At 41.2% G+C, this 26,530-nt stretch overlaps 1 long non-coding RNA gene across 1 annotated transcript; it reads right to left on the bottom strand.

Moving 5' to 3' along the window:
- Positions 1 to 948: 948 nt before the first annotated feature.
- LOC136573373 (uncharacterized) lies at positions 949 to 26,297 on the bottom strand. Its single transcript, XR_010785877.1, has 5 exons — positions 26,167 to 26,297; positions 23,366 to 23,486; positions 16,476 to 16,649; positions 5,660 to 5,818; positions 949 to 1,247 (listed from the first exon to the last, which is right to left on the bottom strand). It is a non-coding gene; the product is annotated as an uncharacterized lncRNA (long non-coding RNA).
- Between the last annotated feature and the right edge of the window lie 233 nt (positions 26,298 to 26,530).

Below are 26,530 nucleotides of genomic sequence, written 5' to 3'. Positions count from 1 at the left end.
GTTTGGCACAAGCCCAAACCAAGCTTTTAGCAACGTTCTACCCGAAACAGGCTACTACTGGTTCAGTTTGCTCAACACTAGTCTTTAACATTGGTTTATAACACGGTCTAAGAGCCATAAATGCCTCTCAAAATGTTGTACAGGCTTTTATGGCTCATAGACAGAGTTAGAAACCAGTTTTAGGGGTGTTGGTGAACTTACGGTTTGGTTTGAACTAATTCACAACGAACCACACTTTTTGAAAAAGTTTGGCAAATCAGCCAAACTGATCTCTTCAAAAATTGTCTCATTACTATTGCTAATTCTTCTGGATGCTGTTTTGTTTTCCTGGATTTTGTTTGCATACCTGGGGACTTATCAATCCGTGTTTTAACTCTATACTCAACTGTGGGCATTAAAATGGTTTTCCAACCACAGTAAGTGATGGCAACCTGCTAGGATCTGCCACCACTTGATGATTAAAGGGAACATAAGCTCTGGGACTCCCAACAATCTGCCAATCCTTAAAATTAAGGGGTCAAGACTAGGCACTGTACAAATAACTGCAACACAGTCTGATTCAAGTTCATATAGCCAAATGGCAGATCCTACACAAAATGTTTTTGGGAGTTGGTTGCATATTGAAAAAAATCTAACAAGGCTGCTAACAAGATATCTATCTAACAAGACAGTGATGGCATTTCCTATCAATATTTTATCCCATACTACAGTTGCACAACCCCTTTAATTGTCTTATTTTGTGCTGCTTCATTTCTCATGAATACAAGTACCCTCTTTTTTCCATTATGCCTAAAACTTAGTTGCACTCAATTGATTGTTTTTGTCAGATTCCTGGAAAAAAAATATAGAAACATTGACATCAATTTTGCAGTTTTTTTCTTCATCCCATGTACTTACTCAGAGAAAGCATATATTTTGTGGTAACAGCCTGAATGAATACACATGTAATAACACATATGGTTTATTGGATAAAGAGACAATGGAATCTACATCCTGTACGTCTTATTTGGTTATGAAATATAGATCAGCTGAGAATTCTATTCTGGATGTGTTGGTAACAAGACAGAGGACCAGATGTGGCGGCTTATCTTAAATAATGTTTCCTTTGCAGGCAGGTTATCCTTCATTCATCCAGGATATTTTCTCACATGATCCTCTTGTCTTACAGGTTTTGGGAGCAGGATGGTAGTTCATTGCAATTTCACAAATGATCAGTGTGCACGTATGTGGCAGTCGTCTTTTTTTCCCTTAAATTGCAAAATTGGATAAAGTTTAGCATTTAGTTCTTTCTGGCATTAAACATTGTGAAAACAGATTTACCCTATAATAAATTATGGAGAGATGTAAATATCATTGTTTAGGAAGTTAAAGGAATTTATTAGACCATTACTAGTGGGAAGTGTGAGATAGATAGATAGATAGATAGATAGATAGATAGATAGATAGATAGATAGATAGATAGATAGATAGATATGAGATAGATAGATAGATAGATAGATAGATAGATAGATATGAGATAGATAGATAGATATGAGATAGATAGATAGATAGATAGATAGATAGATAGATAGATAGATAGATAGATAGATAGATATGAGATAGATAGATAGATAGATAGATAGATATGAGATGGATAGATAGATAGATAGATAGATATGAGATAGATAGATAGATAGATAGATGATAGATAGCTAATGAGTATATAGTAAGAGCAGATACTGTACATAGTGAGATAAATATGAGATAGATAAATATATAGATAGATATGAGGTAGATAGATAGGTACTGACAATAGATGATAGATAGCTAATGGGTATATAGTTAGATCAGATACTGTAGATAGAGAGATAGATATGAGATAGATATACATCAGATAGATAGATATATAGATAGATATGAGATAGATAGATACTGACAATAGATGATAAATAGCTAATGGGTATATAGTAAGAGCAGTTACTGTAGATAGTGAGATAGATATGAGGTAGATAGATATATAGATAGATATGAGGTAGATAGATACTGACAATAGATGATAGATAGCTAATGGGTATATAGTTAGATCAGATGCTGTCGATAGATAGATAGATAGATAGATGATAGATAGCTCAGATAGATAGATCAGATACTGTAGAAAGGGAGATAGATATGAGATAGATAGATAGATATGACAGATAGATAGATATGAGATAAATAGATATATAAAGATAGGAGATAGATAGATAGATAGATTATAGATAGCTAACGAGTATATATTAAGAGCAGATACTGTACATAGTCAGATAGATATGAGGTAGATAGATATATAGATAGATATAAGGTAGATAGATATAAGGTACATAGATAGATACTGACAATAGATGATAGATAGCGAATGGGTATATAGTTAGATCAGATACTATAGATAGATAGATAGATAGATAGATAGATAGATAGATAGATAGATAGATACTGACAATAGATGATAGATAGCTAATGGGTATATAGTTAGATCAGATGCTGTAGATAGATAGATAGATAGATAGATAAATAGATAGATAGATAGATAGATAGATAGATAGATAGATAGATAGATAGATAGATACTGACAATAGATCATAGATAGCTAACGGGGATATAGTTTGATCAGATACTGTAGATAGAGAGATAGAGATGAGATAGATAGACATCAGATAAATGGATATATAGAGAGATATGAGATAGATGGAAAGATAGGAGATAGATAGATAGATAGATATAGTAGATACATAGATACAATAGATGATAGATAGCTAATGAGTATAAAGTTAGAGCAGATACTGTAGATAGAGAGCTAGATATGAGGTAGATAGACATATAGATAGATATAAAATAGATAGATATGAGGTAGATAGATAGATAGATAGATAGATACTGACAATAGATAATAGATAGCTCAGATAGATAGATATATAGATAGATATGAGATAAATTGATAGATACAATAGATGATGGGTAGCTAATGAGTATATAGTTAGAGCAGATACTGTAGTTAGAGAGATAGATGTGAGATAGATAGATAGATAGATAGATAGATAGATAAATAGATAGATATGACAGATATGTCAAATAGATATGAGATAGATAGATATGTTGAAAGATATGAGATAGATAGATAGATATGAGATAGACGGATACTGACAATAGATGATAGATAGCTAATGGGTAGATAGATAGATAGATAGATAGATAGATAGATAGATAGATAGATAGATAGAATTTCTATAACAAATATAGACACGGTCAATGTTTCATTAAAAAAAAAAGTATTATTATTCATATAGCCAAAATACAGGGTGAACTGTGGAATAGTAGCCCTGTGATTCTTTAGCTAGGATACCTATGCATCCCTTAATACCTTTTCTTGTATGGTTCTCCATGAAAATTGACATGACGGGAGATTATGGATCAGGTATGAGAGCTGCCAAAAAGAAAAACTGCCTTTATTACTCACAGTGACCAATCACAGCTCAGCTTTTAGTTTCCAGGAGCAGTAAGAGGAATGAAGGCTCAGCTGTGATTGGTTGCTATAGGCAAGAAAGGCAATTTTTGTTTTGGAAAGTTTTATAAACCTCCCACTATGTCTATCAAACTATCACACCTCTGAATGAAGTAGACTGTACCCATGACATTGAGACGCAACCGCCAAACAAGCGCTTGACTTAGTGTGCCACATACAAGTACTCCGTTGAACAATTAAAAAAACTGAAAGTAATTCTAGTTATTATTCATTTGAAAAAAATCTGTGCCCGCCAAGATCAAGAGTCCTGATGCCACCAGATTTCTTCTTGTGGGGTTTACTGTAGGGCCGTATATACAGCAATAAGCTGTAAATAATTAATGCCTTCAAAATCGCAATATGACAGGAGGTTGCTGCCATTACCGATGTCACATTAGCTGATGTCTTTGCCAATGGACAAAGTGCTTGGATGCTGGAGGAGCCATTTTTAGTATATTCTCTAGATAGGCCTTGTTTTACAACATGCAGAGTAAGGCCTTAGTCAGACGGGCGTTTTTTCGCGCGATTTGCGCATGCGCATGCGATTCGCGCATATATAGAACCAATGGTTCGCTATGGTATCGGTCACATGTCCGCTTTTTATGCGGATATGCGATAAATTATAGGACACGACGATTCGCAAATCGCGCCTATCTGCGTTCAGCGTTTTATGTGCGCACCAAAATCATTTTTTTCGCCGGTCAGTCTAAGTTTCATGCGCATTTTGATGCGCACGGTGATTTTTCTCCGGTCAGACGGGCGTTTTGCTGCGACGATTAACGCGGCTAGGTGCAGATTTTTCCCGCGATTTTTCACCGCCGGTCACGCGATTTGCGCATGCGCATGCGACATGTGATGCGCAAATCGTGCGAAAAAACGCCCGTCTGACTAAGGCCTAAATACACACAGCAATTTTCATAGGGAAACAGACAAAAACAAAGGGTTACTGAGTAATGTTACGATTACCTAGCGAGAGAATCACCCGGTAGTATCTATTAACTGACCATGGATAGATATAGATGTGCATTACAGCGTATTAATTTTAATACATCATCAAATTTCCTTTGTTCATTACCAAAAAAAATCAACACTTTGGGAGTATTGAAATAAAGGAGACCTAATATGTCTTGTGTGTGTATGTATGTATGTAGAATATATATGGTGCAAATATATGTAAATGTACATCAGTTTGTACTTTAGTTCAGTCAACAGTGGTGTAGCCACGAAGGTAAAGAGGTGCACGCAGGCCCTTCTGTCTGGGGGAATTAAAGACTCCTCTGTCGTATCAGAAGGCAGCAGTACCGTGTTTCCCCGAAAATAAGACAGTGTCTTATATTAATTTTTGTTCAAAAAGTTTTAACTTTTTTTACATGTATAGCTGCCTGGACACTATTTAAATTGACTTTTTTTAATTAACTGTTAGCAGGGCTTAATTTTGGAGTAGGGCTTATAGTTCAAGCATCCTCAAAAAGCCTGAAAAATCATTTTGCATCCTCAAAAATTCTGGAAAATCATGCTATGTCTTATTTTCAGGGTATGTCTTATTTTCAGGGAAACAGGGTAGTATAAATGGCTATTGGGAAGGGGCAGATCAATAACACTGATTCAAAATTGAAGATGCCAGTGATTACTACATGGAAAATATGGTATTGCACGCTATTCATGCAAGTGTATGGATGACCTTGTGATGTACTGTAGAGCCAAATCCATTCTGTGTAGCAGTTCTCACCTTTGGCTCATTGACGGCAGTCTGAGTTGGGGACCTTCCCTTATGATATCCATAAGAAAGAATGGCCCATAAAGACTAATACGTTTGGCACAGTAAAACATGTATGTTCATATGAGTAGAAGGTCACTGCCAAAGGGGGTCTTAAGGGCCTTTTACATATGCTGATTATTAGGCATGAATGTTCACCCAAATATTCAAATGACCAATAAATGGCCTGCCTGAATGTGTTGCAGATCACCCAATGACTGAAAACAGGGGTTGTGCTGCTGACAGTGATGCTGCTATAAGGGGAAGAGTAGCCGTAAGAGCGATCATCCATTTCCTAATAGAGTCTGAGTAAGTCTCTATGAAGGTCGGGCAGATGAGTGCCAATGTCGTTGATCTGTGCTTGGTCATCGAAGTGCTTTGCTTACCCTGCTTCAACTATATACTTCATTGTTTCCCATTGATTACAAATGACGTTGTGTGATTCTCCATTCCTTCCGTAGCAAAGGAAGCTTTTCCCAGGGAAAACAGCTGACCGGACAGGGTTCTAGTAGCTGGGCCGACAACAATTATCGTCAGGGGGGCTGCTTTACGAAAGGACAATAAAACAAAGATGTTATTTGGAGGCCAAAAATGTTTCTGGTGGCAATTATCCTATAGTCATGTCTTCTAGTACGGCACTGCTCTATAGAATCAGGCTTTATGAATAGTAAGCAATTCTGAGTGGCTCCATGCACTCATAATACAGATGAATGACAAAAGACACCTGTAGGAATTCCATAAGTTAAGCTTCTGGTGAAAGGGTCAAGAAACAGAACATATTTTCTATAGATCATCCCTCTGAATTCCGGAGAGATTACCGAGGCAGAAGATGGACTCTGTTATTGTGAAACTTATAATCTAGAGCATTTTATAAAAGATTGCACTTCAAGTTTATTATTGGGAAGGAGTGATCTGTCCCGAAGACCGTCAAAGCAAAACTCCCATCAACAACTAGAGAGAAAACTGTAGGAATGATGGAGAAGTTGTTAAGCACAACTGCAATATAAACATGCGAACACCGTAGGATTTACAAGCTCTATTTCAGGCACATGCAGGTCTGGGATCTTTTATGGGATATTCATCTTAAGATGCCGCCTGTCATGATAATGTAAGCATTGAGTTTTCTTCCCCATTATACTATTATTAAAGGGGTTGTCCCGCGGCAGCAAGTGGGTCTATACACTTCTGTATGGCCATATTAATGCACTTTGTAATGTACATTGTGCATTAATTATGAGCCATACAGAAGTTATAAGAAGTTTTTCACTTACCTGCTCCGTTGCTGGCGTCCTCGTTTCCATGGAGGCCGTCTAATTTTCGGCGTCTAATGGCCAAATTAGACGCGCTTGCGCAGTCCGGGTCTTCTTCTTTTCTCAATGGGGCTCCGTGTAGCTCCGTGTAGCTCCGCCCCGTCACGTGCCGATTCCAGCCAATCAGGAGGCTGGAATCGGCAATGGACCGCACAGAAGCCCTGCGGTCCACCGAGGAAGAAGATCCCGGCGGCCATCTTCAACCGGTAAGTAAGAAGTCACCGGAGCGCGGGGATTCAGGTAAGCGCTGTCCGGTGTTCTTTTTTAACCCCTGTATCGGGGTTGTCTCGCGCCGAACGGGGGGGGCGGTTTGAAAAAAAAAAAAAAACGTTTCGGCGCGGGACAACCCCTTTAAATATAGGTGCAGAGTTTGAACCCGGAGGGCTATATCATCTATGTGATCACAGCCCTGAATCTGCAGGCTTTCCTTGTCGAATTTCTGATGCCAAAGCCCGATTCATTTCAGCCAGTTTTATGTAACTAAGGCTTTATCATTGTGATAGTAAAAGTTACATAACATGGATTTCTCACTATGTTCAGCAATTCTGCTTGCTGTTGTAGACTGAACTGGAGTAACCAATGCCAGTCAGCTGCTGCAAAGGCAAATAAAGTCTTGGGGTGCATTAAAAGAGGTATAGGGGCGAGGGGCGAGAACATTATCCTTCCATTATATAAGGCACTTGTCAGGCCCCACATGGAATACTGCGTACAGTTCTGGTCCCCGATGCTCAGGAAAGATGTTACGGTATTGGAGGGGGTTCAAAGAAGGGCAACTAAACTAATACATGGAATGACGGGACTGGAATACCCAGAGAGGCTATCCAAATTGGGATTATTTACTCTAGAAAAAAGACGGCTAAGAGGTGATCAAATAACTATGTATAAGTACATGAGGGGACAATACAAGGATCTCTCCCAGGATCTGTTTATACCCAGGACTGCGACTGTAACAAGAGGGCATCTGCTACGATTAGAGGAAAGTAGGTTTCATCAAAAGTCAGTGCATCCTATAGAGCAAACATGCTGAAATTCAAGCGGGCTGAAAGGTTTATACGTCCGGCCAGGTCTGCTACATAGTAGGGGGGAGAAGGGTTCTCTTTCTCCTCTGCACTGCTGCCTGTATGTACCGCTGATTGATGGTGAGCGCCGCCCAGAACTGCTGCTGCTCCTCCACCACCACAAATCAGCTTCCTCCCGCCAGTTTCATGCACAATAGAGGGTCGGAAGGATTTCCCATTGATTTTAATGTGAAACCTCACATCGCACTCAAGTGCACATCGCAGGGTATGTGAGAGCCATGCGATGCATTAAAGGGGTTGTCCCGCGGCAGCCAGTGGGTCTATACACTTCTGTATGGCCATATTAATGCACTTTGTAATGTACATTGTGCATTAATTATGAGCCATACAGAAGTTATAAGAGGTTTTTCACTTACCTGCTCCATTGCTAGCGTCCTCGTTTCCATGGAGGCCGTCTAATTTTCGCCGTCTAATGGCCAAATTAGACGCGCTTGCGCAGTCCGGGTCTTCTTCTTTTCTCAATGGGGCTTCGTGTAGTTCCGCCCCGTCACGTGCCGATTCCAGCCAATCAGGAGGCTGGAATCGGCAATGGACCGCACAGAAGCCCTGCGGTCCACCGAGGAAGAAGATCCTGGCGGCCATCTTCAACCAGTAAGTAAGAAGTCACCGGAGCGCGGGGATTCAGGTAAGCGCTGTCCGGTGTTCTTTTTTAACCCCTGCATCGGGGTTGTCTCGCGCTGAACGGGGGGGGGGGGGGGGGGGGGTTGAAAAAAAAAAAACCCAGTTTCGGCGCGGGACAACCCCTTTAAAGGCTCCATTGAAATCAATGGGCAATGTGTTTCAAGGAAGGTGAAGCGATAGGACATGCTGCGATTTGTTTGTGGGAAAATATCGCTCATTGCGCGAAAGATTCAAGGCCGCTTCTAAGGTTGCTTTCACACAACTGAGAAAATTGCGTGAGATTTGTATGTTGCGAGACGCACCTATTTCACATGAATATGAACCCCATTCTTTTGTATGTAGCAGGAGCAGTGGAGAACTCATAAAGTATCTTGGGGGGGAGAGAGTTGGGCAAAAAGATGGTGGACACTTTTTTTATAATGACTGTCTGGCTGAAAACCCCTTTAGGCCTATTTCACACCAGCGTTTTATCGCAACTATTTTGCCATGATAAAATGCCGGCTGAAAATCACAACCATTTAAAGCATTGGATTCCCATGCATCTGTTCAGATGGGCGATTGTCCGGAGCGTAAAATCCGCTGGGCCGGAAAAGATAGCACATATGGTGCGCATTCCGGCTGGCCACTTTTACGCTCCGCTGGAAAAGATAGTACAATGTTTTGTGGGAATATGCCAGCCATTCTCATAGACTCCTATGGGAGCCTATGAGAGCTGTCAGAAAAGGGAAGGGGGAGGGAATTTAGCATGGCAAGCGCTGCTAAAGTCCCTCCCCCTCCCCTTGCCAGCAGCTCCTACAGGCTTCTATGGGAGCTTCTATTGCCACTATCAACCAGCAAGGAGGGGGGAGAGACTTTAGCAACACTAAGGGTCTCTTTTCCCCCCAGAATTCTGGGCTGTGGCTTATATACTCTGCAGCCTGGCCATGTGAACAGGCGAGAAAATGGGAGATTTAGCTGTGACTTGGTCGTGGCTTTCACCCGTGCATGCCATTTTCGGCCGTGATGTGGGCGGCCGAAAATCGCAATGCCCCTGTGAAAACGGCCTTGAGCACTTCATGACTGGCGTATTTTTACCCTGTAATGACCATGAACTGAAACCAATTTAATGCTTTAATGACTGAATATTTTAGGTGTAGATGAAATGGCCAATAACGTTTTAAACAACTTGTGCTTATATAATAGTCAGTGTGATAACTAGCAAAACTGCTATTTTCTTTATTTACCTAAAATAGTTTTTATGTGTTGAGACAGTCCTTCTAAAGTGCTGGCCACTAGGGGTCTCCCTTCCTGCTAGCTACTGCCTGCTGTCACATGTTTGGCAAGAAACAGAACCACAGGCAGGATATGCAGGAGGGGGATGAACTATCATCCTCATTGAACTGTATAACCAGCAGAGACTAGGATGAGGAGGAGACGCACACAGATCTGCTGCAGTTTATTCACATACATACTGCTCAGTAACGCCGTACACTCCTACATGACGATGTAATGTCTCTTTAAGTGTGTTACAGACAGAGAGCAGGATCTGCAGTTCTCTTTGTCGCAGTAAATAGAACATAGTAGCCAGGCTCCTCCCGCCAGTCCTGAAAGAACGGAGAATCACACATACACCCTGCAGAGGGTAAAATGGGGAAAATGCAGGATACAAGTCATATAATGCCTAGATATAGTGCTATTCCTCATGTACACACATGGCAGCCTACTCTGAAAATGAAACACAGGATATGCCGGTAAAATAATGAAATATTGTACTTTACAAAATGTATTTTGGTAAAAGATTTGATCAACTCACATCTTGAGAAAGATGTTAGAAACTTTCCCAGCACCACATGTAAAATCCCAGTGAATAGTCCAGCGGGTGGGCCATATTGTCTCCAGGGGGCTGATTGGACTGTTTCTCAGCCCACTAGACCGCTTACTGTGAATTTACATGCAGTGCAGGAACAGTTTATGCCCTATTTTTCAAGGTTGAGCAAAACATTTATCAAAATGCATTTTGTAAACTACAACACTTTATTTTACCGGTAAAGCTGTTTTGCGCACAAAAGTGACGACATGTTCCCTTTAAAAGGGTTAATTCCTGCCGACCATTCTGTCGGAGTTCTCCATTCTGGATCATACTGGACCCCCTTCTTTGATATCCATATTATCTAAGACTTATGGATAAGGATTTTCTCTATGGAACAATCCCTTATATAACTGGCACATTCTAGTATCAGAACGTGTCACTACTGTATACCTAACAGTTTGCCTCTTTTTACATTATACTTTTAGACCCCCTTGTGATTTATAATATGCCTATAATTCAATTAGGGGACAATAATCCTACACATTTATATTGCACTTGTAATTTGAGTTTATTCTCAGATTCTACCACTAGGTGGCAGTATAGGATTACAACCACAATTACAGGGAGAAATTACAGATACTTTCAACTAAAGAATGCAAACATTACCAAACATGTCTAAATGGTTTGGATTAGTTATAAGATAGATCAGTATCTATAGATTAGTAGTCAGGGGAATTAGTGATTATATTCTAGTTGTCTTGAAAATAAAGCACAGAGCATAATATGGATCACACAGGACATGAATGTGCAGAGTATAAGGCCCCTTTAACATGACCGTATGTGTTTTTACGCTCAGCTGATCGCGGCTGAAAATTGCATGAATAAAGAATAGCTGCGATCAAGTTCCATGCTTTAGCTGCGTTTTCTCATCCATTCACACGAGCAGCTGTGGGGTATCGGCAGAAAAATGCGCTGCAGTGCGGAAATCCCTCATTTGGCAGAAATCCTCAGAATCACTGCTAATGCTTAAACAGAGGCAGCTGTCTTCGTTTCCCAGTGTTGGACGCAGCTAAGCTCCATGCTCCTCTCTTTTTTTCCATCTCCCATAGAACCCTATGGGAGCCTCCAGCATATCTCGGCAAAAGATAGGGCAAGACCTATCTTTTCATGCTCCATATAAAATCGGTTGCCATTTTTGGTCACCGATATCCCATTATTACCGATGCTTCAGATGGTCGCGATTTTGTAAATTAGCTGCATATATACAGTCATGTGAATAAGGCCTCAATGTGGGAAAGTGCTAGACAGAACTAAATCTATCTATTATAGAAATGGAGGCCAATTCTTACATACCTGCAGTATTGTGGCACTAGAGTGGTGCAAGCTGATGGAATGGCATTCTGTATTCACACCCTTTGCTTCAGATTTTGGTGCAGACCTGCAGCAGATTTCACACTTTCAATTGAATTCAAATTGTATTGATAAAAAAGCTGCTTCAGAACTGCACCAAAATTCAAGAAAAAATCAGCGACGTGTGAACGCATGCTAGTGAAATTTTTGATTTGGTGATTAAAAGAGAAGTTGAATTTTCTTTTTTCAATAAACCCTTTGCAATCCAATTTTGGATTCAGGGTTTCCTAGGTTTTTTTTCTCTTTCTGCCCTTATACAACAGCACCATCTGCTGGCTAGAGCCAGTGCTGCGGTATGGGACCTGCTGGAGAGGCCTCCGACAATAGAGCGGCCAGTAATATACAGTAAGAATACCCTGCTGGATATGTTCTGATTGGAAAGGGTTAAATGTCAATCCTCCTGGAATACGAGAGCATCATGTGGGACAATATTTGCACTATGGTTAACCTGGACCTGTGAATTGTATACACACTGGCAGTATAAGGACTATGAGAAGCAATCTCTCTGCATCTGGAGGCCGCCTGATTGACATTTGTAATAAAGCTGTTATGAGGTCTACTTTAGTGCTCTCTGTCACTATTGGTCTTGTTGTCACTCACTGGTTTCTGTAAGTGATTCTGATTCTGACATAAATCTTCATTTGCGAGAGTTGCAGATCTACACTTGGATTTACCGCAGTCAGTGGGCACAATCAGCATGCAGATTGTCTGACATGCCATCCACGTTAAGAAGTAACATGTTGTGTCTTTCTTTTCTGCATGCATGGATTCCCATTAAGATTAATGAGAAATTTCCGATGTGGATTTCGGAGTGGATTTGATGTGGAAATGGTGTGGATTCTATATTATATCTGTGGTGAAAAATGTCATGTGATCATGGTCTTATGTGACCCATTAGCACAGCGCTGGCAGACAGGGGTATTGCTAGGGTCTTAAAAAATCATGGTCACAATCCCTAATATGGATGTAACCCCTCCTTCTCCCACTGAGTAATAATCCCCCATTTGTGCCCCTCACAGTAATTGTGTTCTCATTTCTGTTCCCCAATGTAATAGTGTCTTCTTTTGTGCCTCCTACTCTAATAGTGTCCTCCTTTTTGCCCTCTCAATAATACTAGTGCTCCCACACTGTTCGATTTCTCTTACCTGCTCACAGGTACATCCTCATTTTCTGCATTCAAAAGGAAATTGCAAGAAACTCTCCTGACAGCACAGCTTTTACTCTGGCTCCTTCCAAACACATGTGACTGGTGACATGATAATCACATGGTAGCTCCTTCAGCCTAAAGGCCCTTTTACACGCAACGGTTATTGCTAAAAATTCGGTCAAACGGCCAAAAATGAGCAGTAATTGTTACACATAAACGCTGGCAGCTGTGCACTATTCCTTCAGCTATCGTTAGCCAAGATTTTTGGGCTGGCATAAAATCCATTGTTTGCCCGCTCGAAATTTGTTCAGTGTAAATGCAGTTCATTCTGTTTTTCCAGCAGCTAAGTGATGGCTTTGTTTGCTTTTCATATTCAATGAGTACAATATTTACCTTGCCTCCAGGAGAACAATGTAATCTGCCAACCAGATGTTTGCTCAGCTGGACAAAGTATTTATGTAATAACAATCGCCTTAACACATGCCCAGCTGAGCAAACAACTCGAGGAGGAAAACACAGATGATTACAGCGATTAACGGGATGTGTTATTTTATGCAAAAATGTTGGCAGTTTGTTAAGTTGTTTTACCGTTTAAGCGATTATCTTTGCATGTAAATGCATCTTTAAAGGCAGTGTCTTCCTCTGCTCTCTCCTGCAAGAATCAGCTGATTGCCTCTCTTGACTGTTGCTTGGTCCGATGCTTATCTGTCATCCTTCCTCATTATGCCCAGGGCACATTCCCCGCCTGCCCCCCCCCCCCCCCCCAGTTACACCCTAGATTCTACCAATGATCATTAACTAGTGAGGTCTTGTGGCTGGGATTTTTCAGGCTATTGACAGTATATTGAGACTACTATATTTAAAACCTAGCTGTCGATTTAGTGGTGGTCAAGTTGCATTTTAATACATGTCTAAGCAAAAACAACTGTATAGTCATGGGGTCATGATCACTTCAGGGAATGAATTAAAAAAATATATATATATTAAAAAGTCATCGTTTTGCTGCAGAAGTAACTCAGCATTTCTAGTACTTAGAACATTCATATTGTTTCTAGCTTTGTGTATTTCTAAATTATTTATAAAACATAATCATCGGAATCGCCCGTAGCGGCAGGTGCAGTCTGTTTTACAAACTCGATGCACAGCTTATATGAATGTAAAATACATTCATGTACACTGCTTGGAAGGATGACTGGTTCTTCGTGCCATCGCTAGAGGGTACCTAAAGTGAGCATGGAGCTGCGATTGCCATATAGCTGTGCTGTGTCCTGGTTCATTTTGACAGTTTAGGAACATATTGTGCATCAAGTGTCCCATTCAGGATGTGATTCATATACTATAAGTTCTGAGAATGTGAATGAATTATGCAGTATCATGATAGTACAAATTATTTTCTGTTGTATACTCCGTGTATGCAGTGGGAACGTAGAAATGTTTAATATGCATTTTAATATTAATATAGAAATATTCTGCACGCTTCAGACATGACTCATATCTCACTGGGAGTATTTATATCCTGTATTGCCAAGAAATACTGCATCTATTTTATGTCTGTAATTTATTTCAGTGATGAATTACTGTGTTTTCCGTCTTGAAGTAGAAATATGAAGGATGTTATGAATGAAGATGATTGTAAATATGCTGTTCAATTGTTGTGTGCTGTAAGTCATTGTGCGCTCTTGAGATTTATAATACGACACGTAGACTAATCTGTTAAACTTTATATGCTAAGCCAGGTTCCAGATGTGAAGGTGATTGTTTATGTTGTATGCAGAATATTACATGCAAATACAGGTACACATCACAAATTGGTATAGAACATTCATAAAAGTATTATTGTGCAATGTATTTCGGATTATAAGATGCACCTGACTATAAGATGAACCCCAGGTTCAAAATGTAGGAAAAAATATATCACACTAATTAAAATTTCACCGTTGGTCTAAGGAAGTGAAAGGGGCATAGTAACATAGCATGCAGGTCGAAAAAAGACACATGTCATTCTAGTTCAGCCTATTAACCCCTAATGTTGATCCAGAAAGAGGCAAAAAAACCTAATGACGTAAAAACCAATTTTCTTCATTTAAGGGCTCGTTCAGACGAGCGTGGTTTACACGTTGCTACAGCAGCGTGCAAACCACGCTGTTGACATGCAGGAATTCTGCAGTGAACGAGCTGCTCCATGCTCCATGGAGCAGCCTGTTTACATGTGCGTGCTGAGGGCAGAGTGCTGCCGCGGCTCCCATGGGCGCCTGTTGTCAGGACCATGGACAGTGCCGCAGCACGGAGCAGACAGGCTAGTAGGCACTTGCTATCCCATCTTTTTTACCAGCGCAGAATCTCCATGTAAGCGCTTCCATAGCAACCTATTGGTTGCTATAGAAGCGTGGTTTACATGTTGCTGTAGCAGCGTGTAAACCACGCTTGTCTGAAAGAGGCCTTAGGGAAAAATTCCTGCTTGTCTTCATGTCTGGCAATCAGAATTATCCCTGGATCAACTGGATACCAGTATCACTGACAATCTATGGTAGTACATCCTTTTTTCGTAGTCTAGTTTAGGTGAGGGGGTTCATAACTAAAAGTCTATTCTTGTTAAACTTGGCATATCCTGATTTTTTCACTATTGAAACAAATTGTAATAATGCATTTGGACACCTTATCACAATTTGCTATGCATTTAAATGTCTGTGTAACATGTCTGCTTGTCCTGTTTATCCTTTTCTCTTTACTGTTTTTTTTTTGTTATTTGATAGGGATTTTCTGTGTATTTAATAATAACAGCTTATGACTACCCATCCAGGGTTCCTGCAACTTGAGCACCATATCTCTGTTCACCTCATTGGATCTGTTTTCAAACTGCAGAGTCAGGGCCCATTCAGACGAGCGTATGCGCTAATGCGCGCGCACATGCGCGCGTTTGAACGTGCGCGCAAAAATGCGCGTGAACGAAGGTCCGTGCTTTACATATGCGTGTTAGCAAATGTGATGTTGGCTGCATGGAGCGCATGTAGATGCTCTTCATACCTTGAGCTGTATCAGCATCCCAGCCAATATACACGGCGGCAGTATTTTAAGTATTGATAGTTGTGAGACACACGATTTCTTTGGCGCCCCAGCGGACTTTGGATTACTAAGTTTCTTCCTTTATATAACAGGCTGCACATCGTTTATTGGTGTTCACAACCAAACACATCCGGAACACAACATGGAGTGCTTTATGCAAAGGGAAAGACACAAAAGCATTTAGCTTTAGCATAAAAAAAAAAAAATTTACAATGCTGTCTATTGGGTCGTTCACATGAGCGGACTCGCGTGCAGCGTGTCCCATAGGAGCCAATGTTAAGAGCAGCGCAGTACGGACCAAACTGCCACGCATGTCCTTTATTCGTTGCTGCGCGCGTTCGCACGCACTAAAAACACGCCCATGTGAACACTTCATAGGAACTCCATAGTTTTATATAGGAGCGCAGTTTTGTGCGCGCGTATATGCGCGCGAAAACACGCTCGTCTGAACGGGCCCTCAGTGTGCGAATGGAATATCACAGACTGCTGCAGCCAATGAGATGGACCACTGAGTTCAGTGTTTGGCTACAGCAGCCTACAATGTTCTGTAAACAGGATGACTGTAGGCTGTAAACCGACTGGCAGAGAGAATAGAGATGAGGTACTGGAGCTGTGGGGGTCTGGGAGGGGTGAGTACACCTTTTTATTATTTTTCAGCATGATCAGCACAATTTAAAAATAAAAATACATTTTAATCTTAAAATCCCTTTAAAGTGGTTGTCTGAGTTGTAAGATCTTAGTACAACCCCTTCCCCATGCAGTAATAAATAGTGATATACTCACCTCTGCGCCCTCCTGTTGTGTCCAGCATTGGTGCTTGGTCCCTTGTTCCCACTGGCATAACTATAGAGGATGCAGGGGATGTGGCTGCACCTGGGCCCTGGAGCCTTAGGGGTCTGAACTGCTCCTCCACAGCAGCGCCGGATTTTTCCATCCTTCACTTCCTCTATTTTGTACCTAAAAACGTCACAATTTTGGGTGGATTTTCATCTTCACTTTTCAAAAGCCATAACTTTTTCTATTTTTCTGTTAACATGGCCATATGAGGGCTTGTTTTTCATGTGGTGAGCCGTAGTTTTTATCGGTGTGATTTTTGGGGGTACATATAATATATTGCATAACTTTTAGAAGCTTTGTTTGGAGGGCAGGGAAAATAATGCACCCGATAGTCGTCCCGTTTAAAGGTACCTTTAGTTGCAAAGGTCATCCATTCCAGAAATTGTTGTGAAAGTCTAGCAAGGTCACATTCAGCTGGAGGATAGTTATTTTTATAATAGAAGAATAAAGTTTTGGTTTTATTATCAACGCCCCTTGAATGATATTGCATTGGTGGAATTGTGTGACTTATTAGAAGCTATTGGTAACATTAAAGATGGAAGATGAATGTCAGAACTAACACTGATTTATGTATACGATGGAGTATCTACTTTTTAGGTGTCTTTTAAAGCATTAAGTCATTATCAAAATGATTGATTATCAACAAAGTAGCAGATATTCCTCTTAAGGCGAACAGAATCTTGGGTCATAAAATTCAGTTTTATAATATCTGAAACCACAAGGTCGAGATGAGGACTATGTGTGTGGGGGGGGGGGGGGGGGAGGGGGCTTTCTTGAGCATCAAGTAAGCTTGTCCCTCTCTGGCCAAACATCTTAATGTTTAATTTATATTCATCACTGAGCATGTAACCCTAAAACCCTAGCATGAATTACTGAAATGTTTAATATAAATCAATTAACAATATGATGCTAATAAACAAACTTCATTTATTTCAAATTCTTGCACTTTTTTATATTCAAAACAGCAATTTGCTAATACAGATGTTGAAAACTTCAATTTGACAGTTAAGCTGTTACATACCGTAATTTAGTAAACTTTAAATTAACACTCGACGCAGCAATTAAGTTAAAATTTGCTGAATCAGTAGTATGCTGATATTGTAGCTTGGAACACATAACAACTCTATACATCAAGAGCCTCTAATAGAACATTGCAAAGAGTAATTAATCACAAAATGAAAGCATGTATCATCATAAACGAATTGACTGGGAGATCGCAGAAATGCCTGATCCTGCTGTCTTTAAATTAAAATATTTATAACTTAAAGGGGAAGTGTTATCAGAAAATGGCCTATTATATACAGTAACGTAAAAACATGCTTCCTCTGAGAATTACAACCACACGGGCTGAGGACGTGACAGCTCCATGCTGCCAGCTGCCGGAGGTAGCCGACAACCTGCAGCTGTCATGGGGGGCCGGGATATGTGACCCCCGTCATGCATGAAAGTAAGCAAAAAGTGAATAAAAAGTTAAAGATCGCATCCATGAGGGGCACTGAAACTACTCACCCCCATTTTTCGCAATTTCCCGCGATGATCTGGTCCCAAAAGTACCTTTGGCCGTCTTCTGTGCATGCGCGCCAAAGGCAAAATTGCGATGCATGAGCAGAAGACCAAATTGTCATGGGACATTTGAAATCTCCTGGCTCCTGGCTACCTTCAGTAGCCAGGAGGCAGGAGATTTCACCGGGGACGGTCCTCAGGCCCGTGATCGCCGCTATCCATTGGAAAAGTTAAAATAGGTAAAATAAAGTTAAAGTTTTAGCTCCCCTCATAGACTGAATCCATGAGGGGAGGTGAAAATACTCACCCCCGTCCTCTGTGATGTCCCGTGGAGATCTGGTCCTTCCAGGCCCTCACGTTGTCTTCTGTTGGGCGCGTGTACAGGAGGGCTCGTGCCCTGGAAGATTTAAAATCCTTCTGCTCCTGGCTAGAATGTGTAGCTGGGAGTAGAGAGATATCACCGGGAACCACTGTATGCGGTTCCCGGTCACATGATCACTGTTATCCAGTGGATAGCAGCAAATATGTAAAGTAAAAAAAAAGTGGGAAAAAAAAAAGAAAAAAAAAGTTTACATTTCATCTCCCCTCACAGATCATATCCATGAGGGAGGATGAAATTATGTGCCTAAGTCCCCTGCATTTATCTGCAGACCTTACCCCAGATTAGCACACACGCCCCTTGGCCAAAGTGCCGGGCGCATGCGCAAAAACCACGGATTGCCCGGGTAATTAAAAATCTCCCTGCTCCTGGGTACCAAATGTAGCCAGAAGTCTGAAGATTTCACGGGGGTCAGCAGTACGTGGTCCCTGGTCACATGACCGCTGCTATCCATTGGATAATGGCGATCACATAAAAGTAAAAAAAAGTTAAAGTTTTACCTTCCATCATGGATCCAATTCATGAGCGGACATGAAATTACTTATCTAAGGCCTCTGATGATGTCCCCTGACAGGATCTTTACTCACGGACCTTTCTCCAACTTCGGCACATGGGCCTGTTGGCAAAATGGTGGACATAAGCGCAGAAGCTTGAGAGAATCCGGGAAATCTAAAATCTCCTCGCTATTAAAGGTAGCCGAGAGCTTGGAGCAGTGACCGAGGGCAGTGTTGAGCGGTCTTCGATCACGTGATCACCGTTATCCAATGGATAATGGCAACCACATGAAAGCTTTCAGTTTGGGCCCTGTTGTGCATACAGACAGAAGATTAGGGCCACAATAGGTATGTTTCTGAACTCAAGATAAACGGGGGTATCCATTATGGTGCGCAAGTTTTCATTCATGTGTGTGTTGTACAAAAAAACTTGTTATTTAAACAACATAGTTGAAAACATTAAAGTTGTAATTTTTTCCTTCTGCTTTGCTTAAATTGATTCAAAGACTGTAGGGTCAGTACACCCCTAGATAAATTCATTAAGGGGTCTAGTTTTCAAAATGGGGTCATTTGTGAGGGTTTTCTGTCGTTTTGGGGACTCAAGGACTCTACAAGTGGGCAATGGGGCCTAAAATACCTTCGAGAAAAATTTATTTTCTGAAAGCTATCGGTTGCTCTTTTTTGCTTGGGTCCTGCTGTGCATACAGGCAGAAAATTAGGGCCACAATGGGTATGTCTCTGAACAAACAGGGCACAAGTCTTCATTCATATGTGTGCTGTACAAAAAAACTTTTTAAAATGAAAATCATAATTTTTTCCTTCTGCTTTGCTTAGATTCATTCAAAAACTGTGGGGTCAAAATACGCAGTACACCCCTAGATGAATTCGTTAAGGTGTCTAGTTTTCAAAATGGGGTCATTTGTGGGGGTCTTCTGTCATTTTGGCTACTCAAGGGCTCCTTTCGGTTTGGGCCCCATTGTGCATCCAGACATAAGATTAGGGCCACTGAAATAGGACATGCCGCGATCTTGTTATCACGCAAGTTTTCCACAATCATAATTGCAGCTGTCTGCATAGCATTGCATAAACCAATGCAATCCTATGGCAGTGTGCAATGGTGGAAATTCTGCGTGAAATCTCACTGTGGAATTTCCGCCCGTGTGCATTCAGCCCTAGAGTTTCCGCTTTCCTGTTCCATCAAGAGAGTATGTAAATGTTAAGCCCTTTCCATCTCAAGACAGAAACGAATGGCACTGAATTGACCCCGTTGACTTTATTCAGTCCATTTGACTTCCATTTCTGCTCTCTGCGATTCTCCTGGAGGTAATAGCGCGGCATGTTGTGCCATTCCATCCTGAATTATAAAGGAATTCCGTCAGCAGGTTCATACTGCCTAAACTATTGGCAGCATGGACGCCGGAGAGGTATGTCTAATGTCCTTGTGTATGTGTTATTCTGAAATGCTGTGGTGTCTCAGAAAAACACACTTTAAAGTATGACTTGGAAAAGTAGAGCATTTCAGAATAAAATATACACTATGGTAATGGGCATACCTGTGCTGGATTCATGCTGCCCATGGTTAGAACAGCATGAACCTGATTATAGAATCCCTTTACTAAAGATCTTCAATGGAGGCTTCAAACTTTAACTCCAGTGAACCATCCCTATCAATAACAAAGTTATCTGTGCAATCTAAGCTACCATAATGTACTGCTCTTTGGTATCAGGAATTTAGCAGAATTCTGAATTGACTTTTTCTGCGAATAGCTAGTAAAACATCATGTAATTAAATAGTTGCACAAGAGCAGTTAAGGCAAAGTGTTCATAAAGTTACTCAACTTTGTATGTAGTTTAAAACTGTTGAATATTGTAAAATGTCCTTCAAAATTGGCCTTTACTTTTTTCTTCTCGTGCTACTGAAAGTCCCTTTTTGAAATTAAGAAGTTGGGTCAGCTGCTATTGTGGGGGAAGTTGTGGCCAGTCATACAGTAGATTTTCCTTGCAAATGTCACTGCATCTGCATAAAAACAGGTGGCTGAGTTCACGAGGGCGAGGGTTGCTGGTACTGAGCAGATCTTGGCTCTCACTCATAGATACTATATATACATACATATTTACACTATTAGGACATATGGAAAGGGTTTGGTCCAGTGAAACTGTATATAATGAAAATAGATTAAATGAAATATTTATTAAAAAACCTGATCTTGTTCAATCAGCCCCATCATGATTGGTTTACAAAAAAGCATACTGTCATACTGGTATAAAAAGTGCAGGAGTTGTTCCCCATCGTCAGCTGTAGGGTAAAGTTAAGACTTAACTGAAGGACGAATCAGTGGGAAACAGTGGCTTCTGACAAAAGTATAATGCTCACATGTCAAGAAGGGGGAAATGCACTTCAAGAGCCATTCAGATTTTTTTTTCATTCTTCACACAGCTATCCCCTCAGTATATATAAGTGAGCTGGTGTTGCCTTGGTTAGTTATTCCTTTCTATCTGAAACTCCTCACCTCTTTTTCCTCAGATGGGCATGTGTTCTGAGTGCTGACCAGCTTAGATCTACTTGGGCTCATGTGTTCTGAAACTAGTCAATTTCACAGTGTGTATTATGCTGTTACAGGGAATCTACCGCAGAAACTGCCTAGAGGGGGACACAGGCACGCCTATCACAGTTACTGATGATTACATAGTTCCTGTCATGCAGTTATAATGGAGGAAATCACAGCTCAGCCTCCTGACTGTGTGCTTATGGTCTTACAATGTTGTATTCAGGTGAATATAGTAATTAATGATACTTAAACTGTTCCCCCCAGCAGGCAGAAATGGTATAAACTCTAGCTAATTTTGTGCTGATGCATCCTGGAATTAATGTGAACATGAAAGTTAAAAATCTCATTAAGAAGATGGTGCCTGATAAGCATCAGTCAGGCAGCTGCATTGCATGGAAGTCGCTGTGATATACAGAGGAAACCTTCAGAGTGTGACAGGTAATCAGGTGAGGAGGGCAGGGATACAAAAATGTGTTTTTGCTGGAGTGGCCCTTTAATGTAATAAAAATGTCTGCTTTCGTTCTCTAATTTTTCCAACATATTCTTGGTTGGAATGTACTGGATGTCCTAAAATGTTTGATTGTTCAGTCAGCTACTGTCATCAGTACAGTAGTTGTTAGTAATAGCATAGTGTGCAGATTTGAGGTCTGTTCCCATCCTGACAATCTGTTGTTGTGAAGGAAACCTTAGGTTATCCTATCATCAGGATGGTCTATTGTAACAATGATATAAGATGTATTACTTTATGTAATGTAGACATGCATATCCAGAGATAAGCCCTGGAATTAGGTCTTGTGAAGTTCTTACTACGCGTAAAAATAGTTATACCCAACCTTTCTACTACGCTTTGCATGATATCAGTTTTATTACCAGTGTAAGCTGTGCCCATTTGCTCTCAGTATGCAGGTGAACATGTACGGTAACATTTGAGACCACTTAGACAGTTGGTAATTAATCAGAAACCTTAATGGCCCATTTATGTGGGCTGAATCAGCAACAAATGTTCATTCACCCATTTATTGCCCCATGTGAAGATGGGATTGGCCAACCTACAAATTAACTTGGTGGTTTGGTGGTCACATCTTTATTTTTTGTTGCGCATAAGTCTGTTATCCCCACTGCATCGCCCTTTGTCAACATAGATGGACTGCCAATGATTATTCAGCTGTATATGTATATGATTGCTCCATGTAAATAAAAATAGCTTGTCTTCCAAAGTGCTCCTTTCTCGTCTGCTTTTGCCTCATACCTAATAAGTTTCACCAACAGAGATGAGTTATTTGACACTTTTTCCCTAGGCCCCCTGCACACGGTATGCAGAATCCGACTCTGCCAGCAGAGGCACCCGCATGTACCTGTTGTCTTCTCTTTTCATCTGTATTGTGGATGGTCCACACGGCTCACCATCGGACATGCGCAGTACAGATTTTTTTTTAAATTCCTGCTTTTCCCGTGGAATCTGCGACCTTTCCACAAATGCATTGTGGAAGGGCCACAGATCGGACAGCTTCCATTGACTTCAACAGAAGCCGTTTGTGTGGAATCCGTGGAAAAAAAGGAGCATGCTGTGATTTTTTCTCCGCTTGCAGAAACCTCAAGTGGTTTCTGCAAGTATGCAGGAAGAATTGATTTCCTATAGCATGCTATGAGTGCTATCCGCTGTGGACCCACGGTGCGGACGCCCAACACAGATTCCGCAGCAAATAACCATCCATGGTCAGAAGCCTTAAAGCTGGCCATGTATACTTTCAGCTGACAGCAATTTCTCCCAATTCTACTATTAACAGGAATGCTTGGCTCTCCTGATCATGCATGGTTATCTCAATGGAATATGCATACAGATCAGGTAATAGTCATCTAGTGGCCACAGGATATGTCAAAAATGACGGATGTCATACCGCTAGAACTTACACCTATGATAAGAATGGGGGTCCCTTGATCCTCTCCCACCTGATGAGGTGGCAGCCAGGCACTGCATCCAGGTGGAAAATGAATGTGTGGCTTTTCCGTTCCCTGTCCTCTGTGTTAACTTCTATGGAAAAAACAACCAAGCGCCCTTACTTAGCTATTTACGTAACTCCAATGGAACAAAATAGAAACGAAAACATACATAAGTGCCATTAAAGAGGTTCGGTTGACCTGGTTTGTCTAAAATGATCAGCTCTATGTCACAAAATGTACTGAAAACCATGTACAGTATGGATAATGGTGCACACTTAAAGGGGTTGTCTCGCGGCAAACATCAAAATTTAACATTAGCCCATTCCCCCTGTCACCCCCCTGGCATAAAATAGCAATTTAAAGCGATTTTTAAACCGCTTGCTACTTACCGATCTGACGAAATATGAAGTTTTAAAAATCTTCTCCCTAAGATGGCCGCCGGTCCTTTCCCAGGGATGCACTGCGGTTTTCTCCCATGGTGCACCGCGGGTCTTCTCCCATGGTGCACCATGGGCTCTGTGCGGTCCATTGCCGATTCTAGCCTCCTGATTGGCTGGAATCGGCACACGTGACGGGCGGAGCTACGATGACGACGCGGTGACCAGCTCTCCGGCACGAGCGGCCCCATTCACCAGGCAGAAGCAGGGACTGCGCAAGCGCGTCTAAAAACACCAGAAGACATCAGAATTAGACGGAGCCATGGAGACGTGGACGCTAGCAACGGAGCAGGTAAGTGAATAACTTCTGTATGGCTCATATTTAATGCACGATGTACATTACAAAGTGCATTAATATGGCCACACAGAAGTGCTGAACCCCACTTGCTTTCGCGAGACAACCCCTTTAATAAGACTGGTGGCTCATATACAGGGCTTTGTGCAATGCCTGCTGGAGCAAGATGCAACAAGTTATTAAGAGGCACCCACTTCTTAGTAAATTTGGTGCATCACTGGATGTCCATGTGCCAAATAGCTAAATCTACTCCTGCTATGAAGTGGCATGGATTTGCGGGCAATTTATTATGTAAATTATTGTAAATTTGTCAGGACGTGAATGTCTCTGCCCATTAGGTAAGCACTGCCCACTTTTTATAAAATAAAACAAAAATGACACTGTTTTATGCACAAAAATATGCAACTGTTTTACATTAGAATTCTGTCTCACGGCCCTTTATAAGTCCTCCCTAATAAGTATAGAGTTGCAGCCCAAATTCAGGAAAACTTTCACATTTTGGTTGATGTGATGGGCTCATGATATCGAAATTACATCATGAGTATCCATATTTTCAGAGATGACCTCTTGTCCTCTACTTGCTAAGACCACTTGACCACTGAACAGCACTGCTATGAGCCACTTGGAAGACAACAATAGTAATGCTACAACTGTCCACCTTAGTGCTACTATTTTATACTCAGCAGGCGGCTCATGCCAGTTCTGCTGCAAGGTCAAATTGTCATGGCGGCAAACTGTACCATAAAAATGCACCTCAAAGTGCAAATCACAAGCAGTCAAATAAAAGAAGAAACTTGGATGCTGAAGGCCAAAATTAGCCACATTCTTAAAATGAACCTGTCACCAGGTTCATGCTACCTAAACCATGGGCAGCATAAAAATGGTTCAGACGGGACATTGAACAAATAGGCACCGCAAGAGCACGCAGAAGGACAGAACATGCCGCAATTTGTTTCCCGCATAGCATCATGTGTATGGCCCCATTCAAGAGAATGGGGTTCATATTTGTGCGTCTCGCAACCCACAAATTTTGCACGATTTTATCGCCCGTGTGAAGCCGGCCCTAGTACTTGTGTACAAACATAGCAGCTTTTTCTAAAGTTACCTGAGGGCTAAGTCACACCGGCGCATCCGGGCGCCGATGTGCCCGTCTTCCTGCAAGAAGAAGACAGCCGCACTGCAGGTGCGTATGACTCTCCGCAGCGCCGGAAGAAAGAACACATGACCGGCAATGGAGCCAGTCATGTGTTCTTTCTCCGCACCTGCAGTGCGGCCGTCTTATCCTGCAGGAAGACAGGCGCATCAGTGCCCGGATGCGCCCGTGTGACTAAGCCCTGAAAGTGTGGGTGCACTTTAAATGGTTAAAGCGCACTATCCACACACAGTAAATGTGGTTATTGCTGCACTGTCAGAACAACAGGTCATAATGGAAAAGAACGTTCAATCTGTTCAATAAGTTAGAAAATGTATTTGACTTTAATTTTTTTCTATTGGCAATAACGCCATTATTTTGTATCCAACATTTAGCTGACGACCTCAGGAAAGACCCCGATTACAGACCATGACGGAATTTACATTGCTACAATGGAAAATATTTTTTCCTGTGGAACTTGTTCCCAATGTGAAAAAAAACCAGAACAAATTTGCCAATCTTCATTTCTTTGGACTTTCACCGGATTGTTGAGCACAATCTGGTGTGTAAATTTCCCTTTTGCTGGAACAGTTCGCACTAGTAGTCACAGGGGCTGAACAGTATTGCCTTTCCTGTTCTCTCATGTTCTTCAGAAGTAGAATATCTAGCTTGTACAACTGGCACATTAAAAGAACATTCCCTGAACGTAATGAGATACTGAGCTGTGGAATAAATAGGGAAGCTTGAAATGACACAGTCCGGCCTAATGTGTAATAGAACAATTACCTCAGTCCTCTAGGAATTCTGATTCCAGGCGTACAAAGCGTGCAGAAAACAATTAAGAGTATTTACATAAAATCCCACAACCACCAATTTTCCCTACTAATGATATTCTCTGCGTTCATACCCGTCAAATGTTCTCCTTGCTTCTTCTCTAAACAATGGTAGGTTCACACCAGTACATTCTGAGCAGAGACGTGAAGCATTTTAGGACAGACTGTTCAATCAAATTGACGACGGTTGCCACACCTTCTAACCACTAGACGTTTTTCTTCAAGATAAGTGCTTTCCTTCTGCATTTTCCTGACTCTCTTTGATAACAAGCTGTTCTCAATCAAAAAGTAAACATACGACGGGCATTCAAAGAATAGAGGTCGGTTCAAGGTCATAACGTAGCACGCTAAACTCTTATCAGGGGGTAGTTTTTGCAGGCTTTTATTGTAATTCTAGAGCGTGTTGTTATATCAGCATTAACTATAATACTATTTTGG

This window comes from Eleutherodactylus coqui, chromosome 7 (genome assembly GCF_035609145.1).
Source record: "Eleutherodactylus coqui strain aEleCoq1 chromosome 7, aEleCoq1.hap1, whole genome shotgun sequence".
Lineage (NCBI taxonomy): Eukaryota > Metazoa > Chordata > Amphibia > Anura > Eleutherodactylidae > Eleutherodactylus > Eleutherodactylus coqui.
Note: the sequence above shows the minus strand (reverse complement) of the source record. Positions and strands in the feature narration are given on the sequence as shown.